The following is a 22,780-nucleotide window of genomic DNA, read 5'->3' on the forward strand; positions in this document are numbered from 1 at the left end:
AAAAAGAGAGAAGATGTGTTAAAAGGCAACATGGGGATGCAATCATCCAAGTCTTAATTATGGGGACTTTAGCACAAACCATCAGTTGCTTCAACAGAAAAACTGCAATGAGAAAAAAGGAAGAAAAATAAAGCAGATCCTATGGACTAAAAGGATTTAAGTAACATGATTAAACAATAACAATATATAACCTTATGTTGATCCTCTTCAAGCAAACAAAGCATTAAAAATATATAAGAAAATTGAGAAAATGTGAATACGGACTGGATGTTTGATGGTATCAAAGATATTTCTTATTTTTAGATGTAAAAATTGTGACTGTGTTTTTTATAAAGGATCTTTAGCTTTTATAGATATATAATTAAATATTTACAGATATGATACCTGAGATTTGCTTCGAAATTTTTCTAAGTAAAAGGATGGGGTTCTAGAGGGTCTGGATATAAAAGAGACAGAATTGACCATATGTTGATAACTGTGGAACATAACAGATACACACATACACACACACACACACACCTATGCAGACAGAGAGAAATTCATTTTTTATTATTCCTTTTTCTTTTATATATATTTTTAAAGGTCAATATAAAATCAAGCTTAGGACCAGGTCTTAACTTCCAGCCAAGATCTGATCTTTCCACTAGATCATACTGCAGCAGCCACTCATTGCCATCTCCAAAACCCTTTGTATGTAGTGAAACAGAAGCCTATATAAATTTATACTCTAAACGGGGGAGAAAACACTGCTTCTCTTTCACAAAATACCCAGCACGGTGCCTAAGGAAAAAAAAATTACATTCCCAAGAAAGTTTCATTTGTTCAGAGGGACCAAAACCAGATCACCAAATGAATCTCAGACTATAAATTGTGACATTTGAAATAAACATGGTGTTAGACAACATGAAGGAAAACAAACTAAACTGTTATTAAATAAACCTACAGACAGAACCTGGATGGGGATCTGATTATAGCCATCTACTTAGAAACATTAAAGAATATTCCACCCCCACCATACTGTGCTCCAAGAAACCATATGTAAAGCAATGTCATTCTTTAATGATGGAAATAAATCTAGTAACTGAAGACAATGCTTAGAAGTATAAAATGTGATATTAGCAATAAAAGAGCTCCCTAAGCTCACAGGTGACACTTCAGAGGAAGCACTCGGTGGGTGAGTTATAGCTACAGCCCAGGCTTTGCTTTCCAGGAGATGTCCTTTAAAGTTTCCATGCTGAGCTTTCTGCCCAGAGTCTAGAACATGTTATTCCATCTCAGACCTTCAAGGGTCCACAGCAGCCTAGAGAAAACTGTTCTGAAATTAGGTAATATTTCAGATCTAATAGTTATTTTGGCTTACTATAAATCCACTAGACGAGAGAAGTCACAAAAGAAATGTGGCTGGACAGGCATCTCCTCTCCAAGGCTATGGATTCACATTTCAGTAAAATCTCTTCAACTAACTTATAAATTTAGTTCTATTATTAGTAATAATAACATCCAATATGTATCCCTCAAAACAATGGCTCTTTGCAAATACTAATTCATTTAATTATTTTAAATAAAGGTCCACTTAGGAATTTTGTGAAAACTTCCAGCTACACTTAAATCCAGACCTTACTATTTGGATTATATTAGATCCAGCACTTAGGATCTTACTACAGATTATATTATATCACTCAATTAGCTCAGCTTTCTCTCACCTCTCTTGTGTTCACTCCCTAATTTTTATTTAAAATATTCTATTGCATCTACAGGTAAATTGCAAGAGATAAGAGATGGAGACTGGGGAAGAAACATTTTACATTTTGTACTTAACTGTGTTTATTAATTGCACAAAGATTTTTTGACATTCTAAGTTTCTGATATCTTTAAAGGCAGAGAAGTTTAAGTGCATTTATTGGATAACTCTGCAATAACACATTGTGGCCCTTCCTCCTTTCCTTCCTTTTCTGTCTTTTCTGCTCCTAATGCCACAGTATCTATAAGTGGTTAAGTAAGCTTTATTACTAAGTCAACTATAATACATCAACTCATCAGAATAGTATACATAGTATACAACCTTAAAAGATAGTGTTGCAAACACCATGCTGTACCACAGGAAAAAGGCTGTATAAACTAAATGAAAGTATGAAACACAAAATAGTATATATATGGAAAGATTATTATCTAAATCTTCACTTTGCATCACAATGAGCCAATTATTCCTTGTCTTCTGAATGTATATGTATTGATTTATTAACAGAAAAATATATACTGGTAATAAGTTTGATATATTATTCCAGATTCATGGCTAGTATCATTAAAATGAAGGACAGATCTCTTTAAGGGAAGAGAAGAAGGGCTCACACAATAAAACACAAATGCAGTTGTAAAAGCTCATAAGCAACTTGATAAGAGTATTGTCACGGGAATTAGGACATTATAGCGAGGACCTTTTTGAATTCATAAATAATGCCTTATTTGAAGATGTCAGTTCTCTCCTTAGTTTGATGGATGGTTAAAGCATAAAGTTGAGCTAATCCAGAATATCTACACTCCAAATATTTGACACTGAAATTAATCTTGAACTCACTGTGAATCAATGCCTTTTAACTGCTTGGTTGAAATAAATCATTTTTACGACTGATGGCAGACTACAGATTCCTCTGATGTCATCTTTCTCTCGATTAAGACACATCAGAAAATTTCATAAGTGGACAACATTACATGATCCACCCTTCTAACTCTATCTACTCCTACACACAACCCCTCCCTCTGCCCATTAGAATTGTATTAACTGAACTTCTTTTGAATTAAATGTACTGAAGCCATCAATCTATAATGAAAAATGGACGTTTGCTTCCAGCAAGTATAATGTTCACATGGCACTGTGCTTGAGGGCCAAATAAAGAGCTTGGTCTCCTTTCTCAGTATCAGATATTATGTTTTTCCTAAACAACTAGTTTGTTTGTGTTTTTTTTAATCTTGTGGGCCCCTGGTATGGTCTGGATGTGTGTCCTATCAAAATTTCATGTCAAAATGGGATCCCTAATGTTGGAGGTGGGGGATAGTAGAAGTTGTTTGAGTCACGGAGGCAGATGCCTCAGGAATGGCTTGGTACACTCCTCACAGTAATGAGTGAGTTCTTGCTCTAAGTTCACATGAGATCTGGTTGTTTAAAAGACCATGGCAATTCCCCCACATTCCCTCTTTCTTTCTCTCTCACTGTGTGACATATCTGCTCCCCCTTTGCCTTCCTCCATGAGTGGAAGCTTCCTGAGGCCCTCACCAGAGCCAAATTCTGGTGCCATGCTTCCTGTAGAGCCTGCAGAACTCTGAACCAAAATAAACCTCTTTTCTTTATAAATTATTCAGTCCCTAGTATTCCTTTATAGCAGTGCAAATGAATTAACACAGAAAATCGGTAATGAGCATACAGCATGGCTGTAAAGATACCTGGAAATGTGAAAGTGGCTTTGGAATTGAGTAATAGCAGATATTAGAAGAGTTTGACAGGCTCAGAAAAAAACAGGAAGATGAGCAAAAGTTTGGAATTTCTTAAAGACGTGTTAAGTGGTTGTGACCAAAATACTGATAGAAATATGAACAGTGAAGGCCAGGTTGAGGAGGCCTCAGATGGAAACAAGAAAGTTCCTGGGAACTGGAGTAAAAGTCATCCAAATTACTCCCTAAGAAAGAGCCTTCTGCATTATGTTCATGCCCTGTGGATCTGTGGAATTTTCAACTTACAAGTGATGACTGACGGTATTTGGCAAAATGAAATTTCTAAGCAGAAAAGCATTCAAGATGTGGCCTGGCTGCTTCTACCAGCCTATAATCAGATATGGAAGCATAGAAATGACTCAAAGCTGAGACTTGTATTTAAAAGGGAAGCAGAGCATAAAAATTCGGAAAATTTGCAGCCTCACTGTGTGCTAGAAAAGGAAAGAGCATTTTCAGTAGAGGAATGCAAGTAATCTGTGGAGAAATCACTTGCTAGAGAGACTAGCATGACTAAAAGAGAACCAGATGCTAATAGCCAAGACAATGGGAAAAAGGCCTTGAAGGTATTGCAAAAATTTCTAAGGTGGCCGCTTTCATCACAGGCTCAGAGGCCTAGGAGGAAAAAGTTGTTTAGGGGGGCCAGCCCCAGAGCATTGCTGACCTGCTCAACCTCAAGACACTACTCCCCATATCCTGGCTGCTGTATCTCCAGCCTTGGCTCAAAGGAGCCCAGGTAGAGCTAGGGCCACCACTCCAGAGGGTGCAAGATATAAGCTCTGGCTGTTTTGATGTGATCTTAAGCCTGCAGGCATATGGAATGCAAGAGTGAAGGAGGTGGCAGCTTCCACCTAAATGGGGAAGCCTGGGTTGCCAGGCAGAAGCCTACTGAAGGGGTGATGGTCCCACAGAGAGACTCTAGTAGGGCAGTGCCAAGGAAAAATGTTGGATTAGAGCCCACACAGAGTACCCACCAGGGCACAATGCCTAGTAGAGCTATGGGAAAGGGACCACCCTGTAGTCCTGAGAATGGCAGAGCCAGCAGCAGCTTGCACTGAGCCTAGAAAAGCCACAGGCACTCAACTCTAACCTATCAGGGCAGCCATGGGGACTTCACCCTACAAAGCCACAGGAGTGGAGCTGCCCAAGGCCTTGGGAGCCCACCTACCTTGCACCAGTCGGTGTACCAGGGATGTGGGACAAAGAGTCAAGGATTATGTTGGAGCTTTAAAGCTTAATGTCTGCTCTGCTAGGTTTCAGACTTGTGTGGGGCCTATTGCCCCATTCTTTCAGCTCATTTCTGCATTTTGGAATGAGAATCCTTACCTATTATCTGTACCATCATTGTATCTTAGAAGTAAATAGTTTGTTTTTTATTTTACAGGCTCATAGGTGGAAGGAAATTGCCTTGAGTCTCATATAAGACTTTGGACTGTTGAGTTAATGCTGAAACAAGTTAAGACTTTGAGGGACCATTGGGAAGGGATGATTGTATTTTGCAACGTGAGAACGGCATGCCATTTGGTGGGCCAGGGGCAGAATTATATGATTTGGATTTGTGTCTCCTCAAAATCTCATGTTGAAATGTGATCCCCAACGTTGGAGGTGAGGTCCAATGGGAAGTGTTTGGGTCATGGGGCAGATCCCTCATGAATGGCTTGGTACCCTCTTCACAATAATGAGTGAGTTCTCCCTCTGAGCTTATGTGAGATCTAGTTGTTAAGAGGATGGCACTCTCCCCAACACTTACTTTCTTTCTCACCATGTGACACAACTGCTACTCTTTCACCTTCCACGATGAGTAGAAGCTTCTTGAGGCCCTCACCAGAAGCAGATGCTTCCTATACAGACTGCAGAACCATGAGCCAAAATAAACCTCTTTTCTCTATAAATTACCCAGCCAAAGTTATTTTTTAATAGCAGTGCAAAATGGACCAACAGAGCCCTGAATCTTACCACATTTCCCCCATCTCTGGTGAAAGTGCATGGGTGTTTGTGGCCTATAATCTGTTTCCCAATATCACTCTCTATCTACTACTTTCTTCACCTTATCTATTTTCTTCATCTTGTTTTTCCATTACTTCATATTTCCCACTTAGCTTTAATTATTTCTTTTGCCACATTATTTGAATAATATTATTTGAATCTCTTTAAGTTGCCTTTGAAATAAGGTAGCATATAATTAATTAAAATTCTTAAATTACACAGAAATTCTCACTTACAAGGAATCTAATATGCAGTCCCCATTCAGCAGACTAGAGCCCCTCATATACACAAAATGCCCAAGCAATGACAGGTATTGTTATCATTACATAATTCCACACTGTAGTATCATAGTAGTTTTCATAAACCAGATGAACACATGCATGCACACAAGCACATGCAATTAAATAAATACTTAGTTAATGCAAGAATATTTACTACCATCTTCCTCATAGTGTTTCCAGTGTCTGAAACATTCCTAGAGAGTATAAGCAATCCATAAACACTTTCTGAATAAATGAGTCAACAATGAATTTCCAATATCATTATACTTATGTTTGTGATATAATGCTAAGGAGAAATTAGTGAAAGTAACATGTATTTTTTAGACAGCTTGGGAACTATCCAAATGCTGATAACTCATAGACACTGACATGACCTATCAGAGATAGTTTTTCTGAGATTTGCTTTTCTCATTAATGTTCCTGGTGTTGTTATAAGGATTAAATTAAGTAGTCTAACAGAACCTGGTCCACAGAAGTTCAATAAATATTAACCCCTTACTTTCCCTCTCTCTCCTTGACCTTGCATATTCCATAGCAGTATCACAGATTGTGTGTGGGGAGGGGTGGGGGGGTGTGCATGCACATGCAAGTAGAAAGCCTAATGCACTCCAAAGTCATTACGACCAGAGGACCATCTGTATCTCCTTCTACAACTTTCTTCACCAACTATAAATAATCTTTCTCTTTTTACCTTACTTCCCATTCTTGCTATCTGACAAAACATGGAGGCTGGGGAAAGTAGACACAAAGTAAAAAGGGAGAAAAGAAGGAAAGGGGGAAGAAAGAGTGAGAGAAGAGAAAAGAGAATTTGGCTATCTCATTAGAAAAAAGAATGTGCATAATACCCAGCAGATACAAACTGAATATCCTTAAAGAGTATTACATAATCTTCAAAGGAATCTCACCATTCTTTCTTAGCAGTCACTGACTGGAAGATTACTGAACCTGAGTGATTAGCAACTTGTTAGATATGCACTGTGCTTTTAGGCACATCCAATCGGAAAATAAAGCAGATGAATTCACTCAGGAGGAGTAACAGCTTTAAGAAATCACTGGTTCTGTGGCTAACAGAACAGAAAGCCTGACTGATCACAGCCATCTAATGTGCAGGAAGCTAAATAATACGACTACCAATCACTCCCAGATGGCTCCTAAATCCATGCAGTCATTCTTTTGTGTGTGGTGCACTTCATAATGAAGAAGACTTCACTCTGGAGGGTTTTTTCCACACAAAGCTTTTCAATCTGTAACCAACTCTGTTTTTGTCCCTTCATCCCAATCCCCTCCTCCACCTTATGGAGAATTTAAAAAGCAAGTACTGACCCCTAACACCTATGTCCAGGGCAATCTTTCCTAGACATACACCATTTGTCTCACTCTTCATCTTATCAAACAGCACCCTGTCCGTATTCTGGGGTCCCTGTCCCTCACGGAGGCAGCACATTGTTGGGAAGTGTTTGCCTTAGCATTTGCAGGCATTGTGCTGGGGTGAGGTATCAGATGACAGGCTTTCATCTGGATATGATTTATTTATTATATCAGTACTTTATATTAGAGAAAGTGCACCAGTGTGAAAATTGAAGGGGAAACCTATTTTGGCTAAGGGATAACCTGGAAATTATTAAAGTCAAAAGCTTCTGGGTCAAAGGGTAGCAGCTTCATGTTATTGGAATAATATGTTAATATTTAAGTCCTATAACCTCTTTGGGCCTTTGAAACACCTGTGATGAAAATGGTTTTCACGCTGTTAAAATGGTAACAAATAGATGGAGGCTCATTTCTTTAGTTTTGAATCTATTCATGTGACTAAATATTATGAGCCAATAAAACATATCCTAACATAAGTATAAAAAGATTCAGTAAAATAACATCCTGCCAATTTTTTTTTTGCAACTCTGCTTTCTCTCTTTTTACTTCTACTTCCACCTCAAACACCACCCTCTCCAACTCTTCCCCTTTCTCATCTTCTTTACTCAGCTTTCATTTGATACAGCTGTTGCTGGAGAATAACGACAAGGACTGCCACTGGCATAAATTAGAAAGTATGTTAGCTGCCCTATATTTTCTGTTATTAAATAAGATTGACACCATTGACTAGATTCTGCCCTTTGCCAAGCAATATTGCAAAAGATGTAAATCACTCATCAACAAACAATAAATTACTTATGTGCATTTATTTCACTTTAATTTTTAGCATCAGTGTCCAAGCATGTATATGCACACACATGCACATACACATGCTTCTCAAGATGCAAATCTCTCTCATGTATCCTAAAAGTCATAATGCCAAGAAACCCTCTCAAGACAGGCCAAAGGGCCTCTTTCACCTGTAATTAATGAAATGATCCAAATTACATTCTGAGAGGTAAGATACATCAGATTACAATAATTTTCTTTATTATTTTAAATGTAGATGTCAAATCTCTGGAATTCTCTTATATATACACACAAAGTAGAGCAGGACTGCCATAGAAAATGCCTAGAGTTGAAAGATAAATGAAATGGTTCGGCTAGCTTCAAACTGGAAATTATAAAAAATTCCAGAATTCTAAAAATGTAAAAAGAAAAGAAATTAAATAAAAATCTAAGTTAAATGTATCCTTGCTCTCAATAAGTCAATCAATTAATATTTAAAGAAGCATGTTACTGGATGAATTGTGTCCCCTCGAAATTCACATATTGAAGCCCTAACCTCCAATGTAAATATATTTGGAGAGAGGGCTTGTAAGGAGGTAATTAAGGTTAAGTAAGGTGCAAAGGATGGGGTCCTACTCTGATAGATTTGGTGTCCTTATATGAGGAGGAAGAGAGACCAGAGATCATTCTCTCTCTCCCTGCACGCACATAAAGGAAAAGTCATGTAAAGACACAGCAAGCAGGTGGCCATCTGCAAGCCAGGAAGAGAGGCCCACCAGAAACCAACTCTGATGGCACCTTGAAACCAAATCTGATAGCACCTTGATCTTCAACTTCCAGGCTTCCAGAACTGTGAGAAAATGAATTGCTATTGTTTAAGTCACCCAGTCTATGGCATTTTCTTATGGCAGTCCTAGCAGACCAATACAAACCAGAAATCATTTTTTCTTCCAAAACATGTTTTAATGACAGAGGTCGAAAAGACTTTGAAATCAATGAGACCTAGTTGTGATAAATACTCACTTAGGGCATCCTGAAGGACCACCATTAAGAACAAATGTTATCTATATATTGTCCTTGAAACAAGTCAAATCAACAGAGATGCACATTTAGACATCATTGTTTGGGTTCCTATAGAGTTATGACATCAATTTGAACTGGGGATATTATAGAAAATCACTGAGTGAAAATTGGTTAACATATTTATAGCACACTTTCAAGACTATAACCCTCTACACATCATGATGATATCTTAAGGGATAACATTCTTTCATATCTCAGTGACAAAATTGTTTGCTTCACCTAATCTTCTATTTTCATTTGCTTCACCTAAATTTCTATTTTCACAGTCACACTGACTGTGACTCCCATTAAGATCATGTTACTCTTTGTACTTAGGTTATCAGGAAGCTTAGAGACAAACTTGATATCTATTTCCAGTAATTACATAGATTCTCAAAGTGTGTTTTCTATGAACCAATTTTCCTTCCATTACTCTTCCATTCTTGGTTTCCCTTTGCATAGATTTCCTCAAATATTTATTCGTGTTTTATGCATTCTGCAGCCCATCTCAAATTCTATTTGAAATTATGGGGGAAATGCATGCACAAATAAGTAAATATCATCTCATCCATCCCTATTACTCTAAGTTGAGAAGCTGAGCTCTAGAATACTTTAGTGATGGGCTCAAGGTCATGCAGTCAGAGTAGGGCATAGGCAAGATCAGAAACTCAGTTTCCTCTCACCCAGTGTTCCTTTTCCTCCACCATAAAATTACCTCCCTGTGCAATGAAGGAGGAAGAAAATTCACTCAAAAGAAAAAGCATTCCTTTGGTACATATAGCTCAGTGTTTCTCAACAGAGGCAAGATAAGCCTCATTTGCTTTGTCAAATTGTTCCCTTCCAGAAGAATGTTAGGCACTCTTGGTCCCTGCCCACTAATGCTGGTTGAGCTCCCAGTCATTGTATTAACAACAACAAGAAAAGCCCCGTATATTTTTACCTTTCCCAGTGCCCAACCCCATTTGATTTTTGCTTTTTGTTTTTTTGTTTGTTCTGATTGTTGTTTCAAAAGAGAAACAAAGGAAGTAGGAAATACTTCCTTGCACTAGTCAAAAATTGGGAAAGTAAGGGTCAGAGCAGGGTGCAAAATATGTAAATTTAACAGCTGGCATCAAAATTTATCTTAGGAAGGTGTGGTAAAGTGTTTACAAAAATGACCACAATAATTTCCCTCCCTGCCCTACGCACTTGGGTTGTTGCCTCCCACACTAGCTTTGGCCATGGCCATGGGAATAGTTTGAGCCAATGAGACATTAGCAAATGTGACACAAGCAGAAGCTTGAAAAATCACTTATAAATTGTGGCTGTTTAATACTCTGAGATCACCACGTGAAGAAGCTCAGGCTAGCCATCTGCAGGATGAGACACTGCATAGAGCATATTCAGGCAGTCTAGTTAAGCACCTCTTTCCCCACGAAACCAACAATTCTGCCTATTCTTGACTCTTGAGTAAGACTATACCAGACCAGTTCATTCAACTACATGCTAACCCCCATTGACAGCAGACTCATGAAAGAGCCCAGTAGAACTCAGCCAGGCCAGCCCAGACTTAGAAAAATCCACGTAACCCAGGGAATAATTAACGAAATTAAAAGATTTTTTGTTTTAAGCCATTCAATTTTGGGGTGATTTGTTATGCAGCAAAAAACTAGTCATACAAGTTGTCTTTGTTGAGGAAAATAACTTGAATATCTGTAAGTCTGGGGAAAAAATCCACAAATTGAACTGCTTTGGTAGAAGCGGGAGGTCAGCGATTATCATGAGATCATAAACCTCTCTCTGTCCCTACAAGAATTACAGAAATCTTGGGAAAACGGAAATGGAAGGTAAATAGAGATTTAAGCCAATCATATCTAGTTCTTTAGAAGAAGCTAGTCTCCAGCTGACATCTTAAAGAGATATAGACATAAATTTAGATATAAATATAGATAGATATAGATATAGATAGATATGGTATCTTTGTTTGAGCTGCTATAACAAAATACCACACACTGGGTAATTTATAAACAATAGAAATTTCTTTGTTACAGTTTGGTGGCTGGGAAGTTTAACATTCAAGCATCTGCTTGTGAGGGGCCAGTCTCTCTGCTTCCAAGATGGTGCCTTGTTGCTGCATCCTCCAGAGGGTGCAGATACTGTGTCCTCACATGGCCAAACATACAACAGCAAAAAAGGGGTGAACTCCCTTTGTCAACCCTTTTAAAAAGGCACCTAATCCCATTCATGAGGGGGGAACCCTCATGACTCAATCACCTATTAATGCCACCACAATGAAGATTAAGTTTTAATATGAATTTTGGAAGAAACACACATTCATTTGGATATGGCGGTGAAGATGGAGATGGAGATGAAGACAGAGATATGACGATATCTCCAAGTAATTTGCCATAATTATCAACATGAAATGGTAGAAAACCTCACACAAGTGTCTGTAGACAAATGGACTCTCGCAAACTTATTAGTCAAAAGCAGTTTTTTATATTGTCTTATAAAGGCTAATTTATTGACGTTAATCTTTACACCAACTTGAGTGAGGCTTGTGTCCAATGCCATTTTGCTGCTTTAAGAACTCACTTTCAAACTAACACGTGGACCATGTTTGTAAGACTAGTTCCTGGTGTGACTGTTAACCAAATACCTACTTCAACACCTGTGACGTCCCTTTTTTTGTTTGCCTCCTCTCTAGTATTTCCCAACAAATTAATCAGTCAGCACCGTTACTCTTCCTTGTCACCCTGACATTAACTAGCATCTTACCCTCAGCCCACAATGGGAGCCCCTTCCTTTATTACAGTGCTGAACTGCTCTCCAGGACAGCTCTACTTAGCAACAAGCTAGACCCTATGGTCTATTCCTGGGCCATTGCTAAAGCAATAGAATAAATATTGGCCCCTACTACAAATTCCAAAACCTAATATCCAATTAACACATATTAGTCACCTTCTGATACTTTTAGTCTCTTATTTACAGACAGTAAAGAAATTATCAATTATCAATCAATTTTAAATATCTAAAGTATTAGAATTGACAATATGAACATAGTCCAAAATGCTATACTATTCTCCAAGCAAGAAGCCAAGTTTATTTTCATCTGTGGTATGTTCATAAATGCTGACAGTTGTATATGTAGTCTGTGGCAGACTGTCTTTTCCAGAGATGGCTGCAACAGTATCTCCTGTCCCAAATGCTTTTCTAAAACCTTGCCACTCCCCATCAAAACACAGAATCTAATTTTCCTACCTTTGAATCTTGGAGAATTTATGAGTTACTTGCAACCAACAAAATGTGGTGAAAGTGATGCTGCATGATTTCCGAGATGAGGTGCGTAAAAGCATTGCAACTTCCATCTTGCTTCCTAGATGGAAGCCCTAAGCCCTGAGCCACTATGCTGGCAGTCCAACTATCCTGAAGATGCTGCTGTGAGGGAGCCCAAAGCAGCCTATACAAAGAAACTTCATGGAGAAGACTCCTGAAGCTGATTTAGAGAAACACCATTGTCCCCGATCAAACATGCTTTCAATCAGAATCTGTCTTGCCAGAGACAAGATCCAGTCCCCAGAAGGGGAACATCAAAAGCTAGGCAGATTCATACTAGAGTATAAACTGAAGAGCAAATACCACACTGAGACAAAAGAACAAGTATGCCAACCAGGTACCTATCTGGTGCCCACAGATCACCCTCTTTAGATAAAATACCTAGCTTTAGGCATCGGGAATAATTCTAGGTTCTAACTATTAGAGATGAAAGATCTCATAACAGTGTTGTTGTATTCTGGTCCAGATTGCTTCAGGCTTTTAGTTGTATTGAATTTTTAAGTTGAAGGTCTTCAGATGCTGTTGTTGAGCACAAATAATAAAAGTGTGAGTTACAGCGAAAGAGCATGAAGTAAAAGGAAAAGCAGAAAAGGGTGGCATAAGTCAAAAGCAACAGAGTCTTACTGGTCAAGTCCAAAGGGATGGTACATAGTTCAACTAAGGAACATTCTAGGCAAGAAGAGCACGTAAAATATACAAATGGATGTTAAAACAATATGGAGAGACCCTGAGTGGAAAAGCAGAGGCATGCTCAAAAATAAAAGTAAGTCTGGCCAGGTATTACAGGAATGAGTGGCCATTGCATGAAGGTCTTTGGATGTCAACTGAGGGGTTTAGATTTCATCCAATGATCAGAGAATTACAAGGAATTCTCCCAGATGCTGAGAAGGGGGAGAATAAGCAGGCAATATTCTAGCCTCCCTTCCTCTATTTGCACTGGAACAAAAATAATTTCAACTATTTTACAATTGCTCTTCTAAGTAATCTTTCATTTGAAAGATATATTTTAAAACAATGGAAAAACTCCTGTAACAGATGAAGACTTTCATTGTACACTCTTGATGAGGAAAACAATGTGATAAAAACCATGTTTGAGGATTATTCCACTGCTTTGTTCGGAGTGTAAATAAGAAACTAAATAGGAGGAATTGAAGAACATGAGAAAACAAAAGGAAAAGAGAAAAAAACATCTAAAATGAAGAATCACTTGATTTAAAAAGTTGGGAAATAGAGAAGCCCAAATCCTACTTCCTTTACCCTACTTTGTTATCCACTGTGACCTTCCACCTTCCCAAGCTTTTTGGTCTCTATTTGGTCATTTAATCCAGTCCTTGATTCTCCTTTGCTCTGTCTCTTTCTGTGCCTGCTGTGCAATCTTTTATACTTCAGGTCCCTGCCCTCATACCATGATCACAGGGCTGCCTTTGACTGGCACAATAATTCTGTGTTCTTCTCACTTTGCTTTGCATTACACATTTAGGTCTTGCTTGTCCAATGTAATAACTTGTTCTAAAAATATTTTATTTTTGCTGCTTAGCCTTCTCAAAGTTCTTTACAGACATTACCTCATCCATTTCTCTTGAAATTAGGTGCCCCGATGACAGAGTGGCCCCAAAAGCTACTTGTGTGGATTATTGGGTATACATGTGCCTGGGACCTCAAAGGTGTCAATCCTTGCCTATTTGGGATGAAAGATGGATGTCCTCAGCAATCAATAAGTGCCAAAAGCTCTCTCATTCAAAGAGAGGAAAAATGTTCCAACACCAGCATAAAAAAAGTCTTGCATTAAAAAAAAAAACCTTGCTATCCACCAAAGAAAGAAAGAAAACATATGAAAATGACATGTTACCATGTCTCTTTTAAATTCCAAATTTTTACTTCTCATAAAACTTAAGTAGACGATTTTATATCTGAGGGCATTATTGGGTTTTCAAGTACTCCTAAAAAATAGAGTCAATCTGCTCTTACTCAAAAGTCTGTAAGATCCTTTTGCACATTACACACAAGCACACAATTTCACCATCCCACACACCAATTTGTCTAATCTTCTTCTATGTAATGAATAAAACAGACATTCTAGACAGTAGACTCTAATTGTGCAATTGGAACTGCCTAGCCCAGGCCAATATGAGAGAGTAAGAGATAAAGGAAGCTCTGAGTATCTCTCCTTCTTCCACATTCCTCACTCCACAGTTCCACTATTAGTGCTGTCCCATTTAGAGTTCTAGCCACTGTAATTTTAGGACCTTAGAAATGTCTGAACTCATAACATGGGAAAATATTAACATTTTATTAACTTAGTAGAAGACTCCAGGCGAAATAGATTTTTTTCCTCTGCTGAACATATGTTTAAAAGATTATAGGAAAGAATTTTTAACTCGAGTCTTCAGTTCCAATAAAGAATGACTCACTTGTATATTTTCATAAGGCATAAAGATTATTTCACTTAAACTACATTTAGTCTCTAAACCTTTGTTATGTACCTATCCCTAAGTAGGTATATGTAAATCATTCATACTGCAACCCGAAGTAAAAATTAGACATTTATTAAAAATAAAAGGATCCAGAAAATTAAAATATTATTATATTAAGAAAAAAGAAGCCCACTAAAAGTGATGTCTGGCCCTGGGACCCCAGTAAGGACTAAAAGACCTTTCACAGTCATTTGATGGGAGTTGAATATCCAAAAAGACTGTGGCTTTTATTCAGGCTAACACTTAAACATAGAGGTTCACAGTAACAGGTCATGGCTCATATCACATTCTTCCAAACACAAGCTTTTACTCTTTTTGTTAAAAAACAGTTCTTTATCTCTGACAAAACAAAACTGCTGACTAACTGTACTTTAAGGAACACTCACTTCTTATCTCCATGCATAGGAAAAAAACATTGCCCTTCTCTAAGGAGTGAATCTTACTGAATAACCCCATGCCATGGACTAGTTTAAACTGCTGATGGCTTCCTAAACTTTTTCCAAGAGAAACAACAGCAACAATCATGATAGTAATACAACAGGGACCCTGTTAAAAACTGCAACTCTCCATTCTTCATTTCCCTACCCAGAGAACACCTGCTATAGGTACATCAGGCACACACATGCAGATCTTAGTAATTTCTCTGACTACATAACTCTTTTTTATTTAAATGTCTTTAAATCCTCATAGCTAAACTTTAATATAAGAGCTATGAACAACAGGTGATCATTTTGACTAACGTAACAATATTAACCTAAACTATTTCCACCTAAACATAACAATCACCACATTTTATTTAAATATCATGCCAAAGGTTAAGAATAAATAAGTTGGTGAGAAATTTTCCCATTTCTTTTTAAAAACATCCACTATTCTCTCTTTTGTACTACAGCATTTTATTGGATAGATACTAGCACCCTATTGATGTCCTCACCTACTTGTAAATTAAAGGGAAAATATACATTGCAATGCCCACAAAGTGAGAAAAAAACAATGACAACCGTAAAATATCCTGGCACTGAGAATGAATCACTTCATTAGACCATTGTACCATATTTCTATTGTGCCTTTAACTTACTCAAGACTTTGTAGACTCTTATCAGGGTTCTCAGCTTAACTAACCATCATTCAAGGATCCTCAATACAGGAAGTACTTATGAAGCATATGATCAGCTACTTCCTCTCCATAGTTCTTCCTTGTAAATATGAAAACTTGGATAGTAGGTAAAGATATCTCAGGTTGGTGGGATGTTCCAGTCAGATGCTTGCAAATATTATTCAAGCATCCCAGATTTAAGCCACCCACAAAAACTGATGGAAGAATAGTCCATTTTCATTAACTTAAAAATACATAGAAAGATTATATTCATGGCATATGCTAACCTTTAGGGGCTCACAAGGATTCCTCTCTTCAATCCCCAAAGTTGAAGAAAAAGTAGAGTATTTCAAGGATGTGAAGTAAAGGGTGGAGATTTTAGGTAGAGGAGGAAACCAATTATAAATAGAACTGATCTGGGAGAAAGATTTTCTTCTCCCTGAACTCTTCTCTTACCTCTTTTCTGAAGTTCTCACTTGGCTCACTCTATCTCAGGCAGCTTGTATTGTGAATCATGCCTAGGGAAGACTCCCACTTAGAAGGATGTCCTTGAGTGACCAACCAGAAACAGAACAGAGCCTAGGAGGGGAGAGAAATCTAGCAGTCTGCTTATGGCTATCCTAGTCCAAGTTTTAAGCTAATAGGTCAGAAGTCATCTTGAAGTGTATTCAATGGCGCAGTCCATTTCACCAAGCAGTGATTTGGCCCATATCCCTCTTTGGTAATCATGTGTTTATTGTTCTGAAATGAACTTTATGCAGCAGATATAAATACAGTTACAGATGTCATTGGAGATATTGCTGTGGGTATATCAGTAATTTTTTCTGTTTATCTGCCTGATCAATTGGCATTCTCCTTTCCCTCTACAAAAGATAGTGACCAACGCTCACAACTAAATGAGGTCTTAGGGATACTACGCCTTCCTCTAGGAAGCCTGAACACTTCTTTTCTCACCTCCTAAGTCATATACATACAAAAGTTTGATCTGTTTGTTCTCTAATCTATACTTTATGCAATGAATTTTAATAAATATAATCTAAAGTTTAAAATGAGTGAAAATGGAGAGGAAGTTGTTTTAATAAAAATTGGGTTGACTGGGAGGGTAGAGGTAGAAGTATCACTTGAGGCCAGGAGTTCAAGACCAACCTGGGCAACATAGCCCAGACCAACATAGCAAGACCCCATCTCTACAAAAAAAAAAATGGGTTGAATGACTTAAAGAGTCTAAATAAAGATGAATAATTTTCAAACACTATTGAGTTAAACTGGTAAAAAAAAAAACATAAAATATTGATGAAAAATAATAAAAATCTAGGGAATCCTGTATCAGATTGTTTCATAGTGTACACCCTACCTTAACAACACAAAACTGTAATTTCAAGAACATGTTTTATTGATATTTCTTATGCATGGAAAATAAAATGGAACTCTATTCAGAAGGCTTTTATACTCAAAGAAAAGGTTTTGTTCCTACATATAAAGATCTGCAATAAAAATAAGTTAAAATAAAATATTTAAAATATATATGCATTAAACATTTTATCATTTTCCACTTTGATTTTTTTAATAAACTACTTCAGAAAAGAAGGCTTTACCATATTTTTATATCTACACATTTATGTATATATTTATAGATATATGTATGGGACCTAATTGAGGTAAAGATGGCACAGGAAACAGTCAAAACATGATTGGCCTTTAGCAACATGTAACATACAGGGAGATGTGTTAATCAGATCCCTCTTCAAGAAATAACTCTGTGCCCAGAAACAAGGACTATTGTTGGCTAAACAAACACTAGAAGTTAGTTATTTAGGGTCTTCCTCAGCTTTAGAGCCAAGGTCACATTCTTCTCAAGGTGGCCCCTAGCTAATGACTGAATGAGGTGGTGATACCAAAGTCTAGGCATTTAAGCCTAATGTGGAACTACTCTACATTATGATGATTTTTATGACAGAGCTGCCCAACAGGCAGGCAGAAACTGTAATAGGTCTATATCCTAGTCTGATGACTCATCCTATACAATCCTGCTCTCTTCCCATTTCTTTCACAGGTGTTAGACCCAAACCTTTTGCACTCCTAACTCCATTTCAGAGTATACTTCCTGGAAAACCAAACAGATACACCAAATAATGGCATAACTAACAAACAGAATATTCCACACATGTATATATTGGCTTAATTTGTGTCAGGCATTCACCAGTTACTGAACCCATCACTGGAAAAAGGCAATACTGTGACAGTGAGTCTGTGACAATAAAGGAAAAACATAACTGACTTCCCACAAAAGCAGAGTTTGAGTCTAGAAAATATGCCTTGGATGCCTACCTCAATGGATTGCCTGGGGTCTAGTGCTAATATCCAAAATATGTGGAATATTGTATATACCATGTCCTGCCAGATGACTTTCAGGAAACCAGCCAAATTTTCTATCCAAGTACAAAAGATCAGTTTCATATACTCCATGACAATGATCTGCAACCATTTCTTTCAAACTGAGTACAAAAAATGCCGGTAGTTTTAGTTGAACAAGGTGAGATCCTGATCAATATTTAACACCACGAGTTTGGCCAAACTGTGCCAGCCAATCTGATACACATTTAAAACACTGTGTTACATAAATGGCATTTGGTAGGTGCTCCAAAGTACTTTTCCCCTTTCCTTGTCAATTCTGAATATTAATAATTAAATATAAGTTTAAATATTTGCATCATGACCCCCAGAAGAGAACGAAATAAGACCCAACCATGGGAAAAAGGGTGCTTAGACTCTGCCAAGGATTAAGTCAGACATGGTTACTGAGAGGAAAAGACAGTATACACATTCTGATTTACTTTTCTCTCTCTCCTGGGCCTCTTCGCACCTTGGCCAGGAAAAAGCCGAAAAGCAGAACTCAACAATTTATGTAACACTATGGAATTGACGGAAGGCAGGTATGATATATTAGTATAGCATAGGGCCTCCAGATTGAATGAGAATCTGGCTTCGTCTCTTGTTTCTCATACAGAGAATAGCTTGGATTGCCAAAGAAATTAAATTTGAAGCTTAAAAAATGTACATGTAAAATATCCACCAATGATACTAAACTTCTTAAGTAGTAAATCTCCTACTCTGTGAGAACTTGGGTGCATGGATTATGCCCAAGAGATCTCTTTTAGAAATGTCCTTTGGAACCAGATAATCAGTTATTTTCATCCAACTTTTTACATTAAAACCTCATACCGAGATTAAAATTTAGAACAAAAATTGAGACAAGGACTTCCTACTGTTACAGTAATCACTAAAAAAGGAGATATTTAAGAAATTGAATAAAAGTGTTTCATGATTTATGATTTTACTTGGTAACTGTGTGACATTTTTAAAATCCTAAAACAAATGGTCCTCTGTATATAATTTTGAGTCAGCTATTGTAAAATGCATTTAAAAGAAAGAGCCTAAAATCAGGTAAAGCCTAATATTTACACCAAAGCTAAAACACAAGAGCAAAAATCAGGGAAAGAACTTCAAGACTCTCCCAGAAAGTCCTTCCATCTTCTGCTCACTGCCTGATTCCAAAGGCTTTCCCAGATTTGTAGGTATTTGTTACAACAGCACCCCACATCCAGTACCAAAATCTGCACCAATCTGCATCAATTACTGCATAACGAATCACCCTAGCAAACATTTATCATCTCACAGTCTCTATGGGTCAGTAATTCAGGAGCAGCTTAGCTTGGTGGATCTGGCTCAGTGTCTTTCACCTGGTTGCACTCAAGATGTTGACTTAGGGATACAGTAAACTGAAGGCTTGACTGGGGCTGGTGGATCCACTTCCAACACAGCTCACTCACACGACCCTTAGCAATAGGCTTCAGGTCCTCTCTGTGGGCCTCCCCATAGGGCTGCTTGGGTGTCTTCATGACATGGCTGTCGGCTGGCTTTCACCAGGGGTAGTGATTCCAGAGAAGAGGAAGCAAGGAGAAAGCCACATGCCTTTTATCTTGAATGTTACATGCTATCACTTCCATCATTTGCTGCTCCTTAAAAATGAACCACCAAAGCCAGCCCACTCTTGGGGTGGGGAGGACAGCATAGAAAATTAAGCTCCACTGTTTGAAGGAAATTTACAAAAAGACTTAAAAACCACAAGTGCCTCCAGAGGAGTACTAGGTTTAAAACACCAAATTATAAATTACTCTTATTGATGTCATTCTTATCTTTACCATGGATCAGTACCAGGTTATCAAAATAATCCTGGAAATAAAGTTAGTGTTCTCCCAGACCATCTGCAAATTAAACCTATCCTTACCCAAAACACAGTGACATAGTACCATGCCCTAGTTTAGAATGATTATAATTTTTAAATGAAATATTGAGAATACCAATTGTGTGCAACAATGCAGAGCGATATGAACTCTCATACATTGTTGGTAGAAATGCAAAATAGTGTAGTCACTTATGAGGACAGTCCTGCAGTTCCTTATAAATTTAAACATGCATTAACAACCAGATGATTCAACAATGCTATTAAATACTCACCCAAATAAAATGAAAACTTATGTTCACACAAAAACTTATATGTAGGTGTTAATTTAAAAATAATCTTTATTTATAATCTTCAAAATCTGGAAACAACCCATACGTGCTTACACTGGTGAATAAAAAAATAAACTGTGGTACATCTATATAATGGAATACCACTCACAAATATAAGTGGATTAAATACTGATACATCCAATATGAATGAATCCCAAATGCATTACTAAGTGGAAGAAGCCAACTCGAAAATACATATACTATGTGACTGAATTTATATGACACTCTGAAAAAGGGAAAACTATAGGGACAGAAAACAGATAATCAGAGGAAGAGTTAACTACAAACGGAAACAGGGAATCTGGGGAGATGATAAAACTATATCTGTATCTTGGGCATCCAAATTGGTAAAGAGAAAGTCAAACTGTCACTGTTTGCTGATGATATGATCGTATATCTAGAAAACCCTGAAGACTCATCCAAAAAGCTCCTAAAACGTAAATGAATTCAGCAAAGTTTCAGGATACAAAATTAATGTACACAAACCAGCAGCTCTGCTATATGCTGACAGTGACCATGCTGAGAATCAAATCAAGAACTCAACCCCTTTCACAATAGCTGCAAAAAAATTAAAATAAAGTACTTAGGAATATACCTAATTGAGGAAATGAAAGACCTCTTAAAAAAAACACACACACAAAAAAAAAACTGATGAAACAAATCGTAGACGATACAAACAAATGGAAACACATCCCATGCTCATGGATGGGTAGAATCAATATTGTGAAAATGACTATACTGCCAAAAGCAATCTACAAATTCAATGCAATTCCCATCGAAATACCACCATCATTCTTCACAGAACTAGCAAAAACAATCCTAAAATAATTATGGAATCAAAAAAAAAAAAGAAAAAAGCCTGCATAGCCAAAGCAAGACTAAGCAAAAAGAACAAATCTGGAGGCATCACGCTACTGGACTTCAAACTATAAGGCTATAGTCACCAAAACAGGATGGTACTGGTATAAAAATAGGCACATAGGCCAAGGGAACAGAATAGAGAACCCAGAGATAATCCTAAATACTTACAGCCAACTGATCTTCGACAAAGCAAATAAAAACATAAAGTGGGGAAAGGGCACCCTATTCAACAAATGGTGCTGGGATAATTGGCAAGCCACATGTAGAAAAATGAAACTGGATCCTCATCTCTCACCTTATACAAAAGATGGATCAAAGACTTAAATCTAAGACCTGAAACCATAGAGATCCTAGAAAATAACATCAGAAAAACCCTTCTCGATATTGGCTTAGGCAAAAACTTCATAACCAAGAACCCAAAAGCAAATGCAACAAAAACAAAGATAAATACATGGGACTTAATGAAACTAAAAGGCTTCTGCACAGCAAAAGAAATAATCAGCAGAGTTAACAGACAACCCACGGAGTGGGAGAAAATCTTCACTATCTATGCATCTGACAAACGACTAATGTCCAGAATCTACAAAGAATTCAAACAAATCAGCAAGGAAAAAAAAGCAAATAATCTCATCAAAAAGTGGTCTAAGGACCTGAATAGACAATTCTCAAAAGAAAATATACAAATGGCCAACAAGCATATGGGAAAATGCTCAATATTGCTATCAGGGAAATGCAAATAAAAACCACAATGCGAAACTGCCTCACTCCTGCAACAATGGCCATAATCAAAAAATCAAAAAATAATAGATATTGGCGGGGATGTGGTGAAAACAGAATATTTTTACACAGTTGATGGGAATGTAAACTAGTACAACCACTATGGAAAACAGTGTGGAGATTCCTTAAATAACTTTAGATCTACCGTTTGATCCAGCAATCCCACTACTAGGTACCTACCCAGGAGAAAAGAAGTCATTAGATGAGAAAGATACCTGCACACGCATCTGTATAGCAGCACAATTTGCAATTGCAGAAATATGGAACCATCCCAAATGCCCATCAATGAGTGGATAAAGAAAATGTGTGTGTGTGTGTGTGTGTGTGTACATATATATATGTATATACACGTGTATATATACACACACATATGTATATACACACCCACATATATATACACGTGTATATACATATATATACACGTGTATATACATATATATACACGTGTATATACACATACACACACACACACATAGCCCCCCGCTCTCTCTCTCTCTCTGAGCAGCACAGAGCAACTTGGATGGAGTTGGAGACTATTATTCTAAGTAAAATAACTCAGGAATGGAAAACCAAACATCACATGTTCTCACGCATAAGTGGGAACTAAGTTATGGGGACCAAAGGTATAAGAATGCTACATTAGAGTTTGGGGACCTGGAGGAAAGAGTGGGGGGTGGCGAGGGATAAAAGACTACACACTGGGTACAATGTACACTGCTTGGTGATGGGTTTAC

The sequence above is a fragment of the Pongo abelii genome, chromosome 3 (genome assembly GCF_028885655.2).
Source record: "Pongo abelii isolate AG06213 chromosome 3, NHGRI_mPonAbe1-v2.0_pri, whole genome shotgun sequence".
Classification (NCBI taxonomy): domain Eukaryota; kingdom Metazoa; phylum Chordata; class Mammalia; order Primates; family Hominidae; genus Pongo; species Pongo abelii.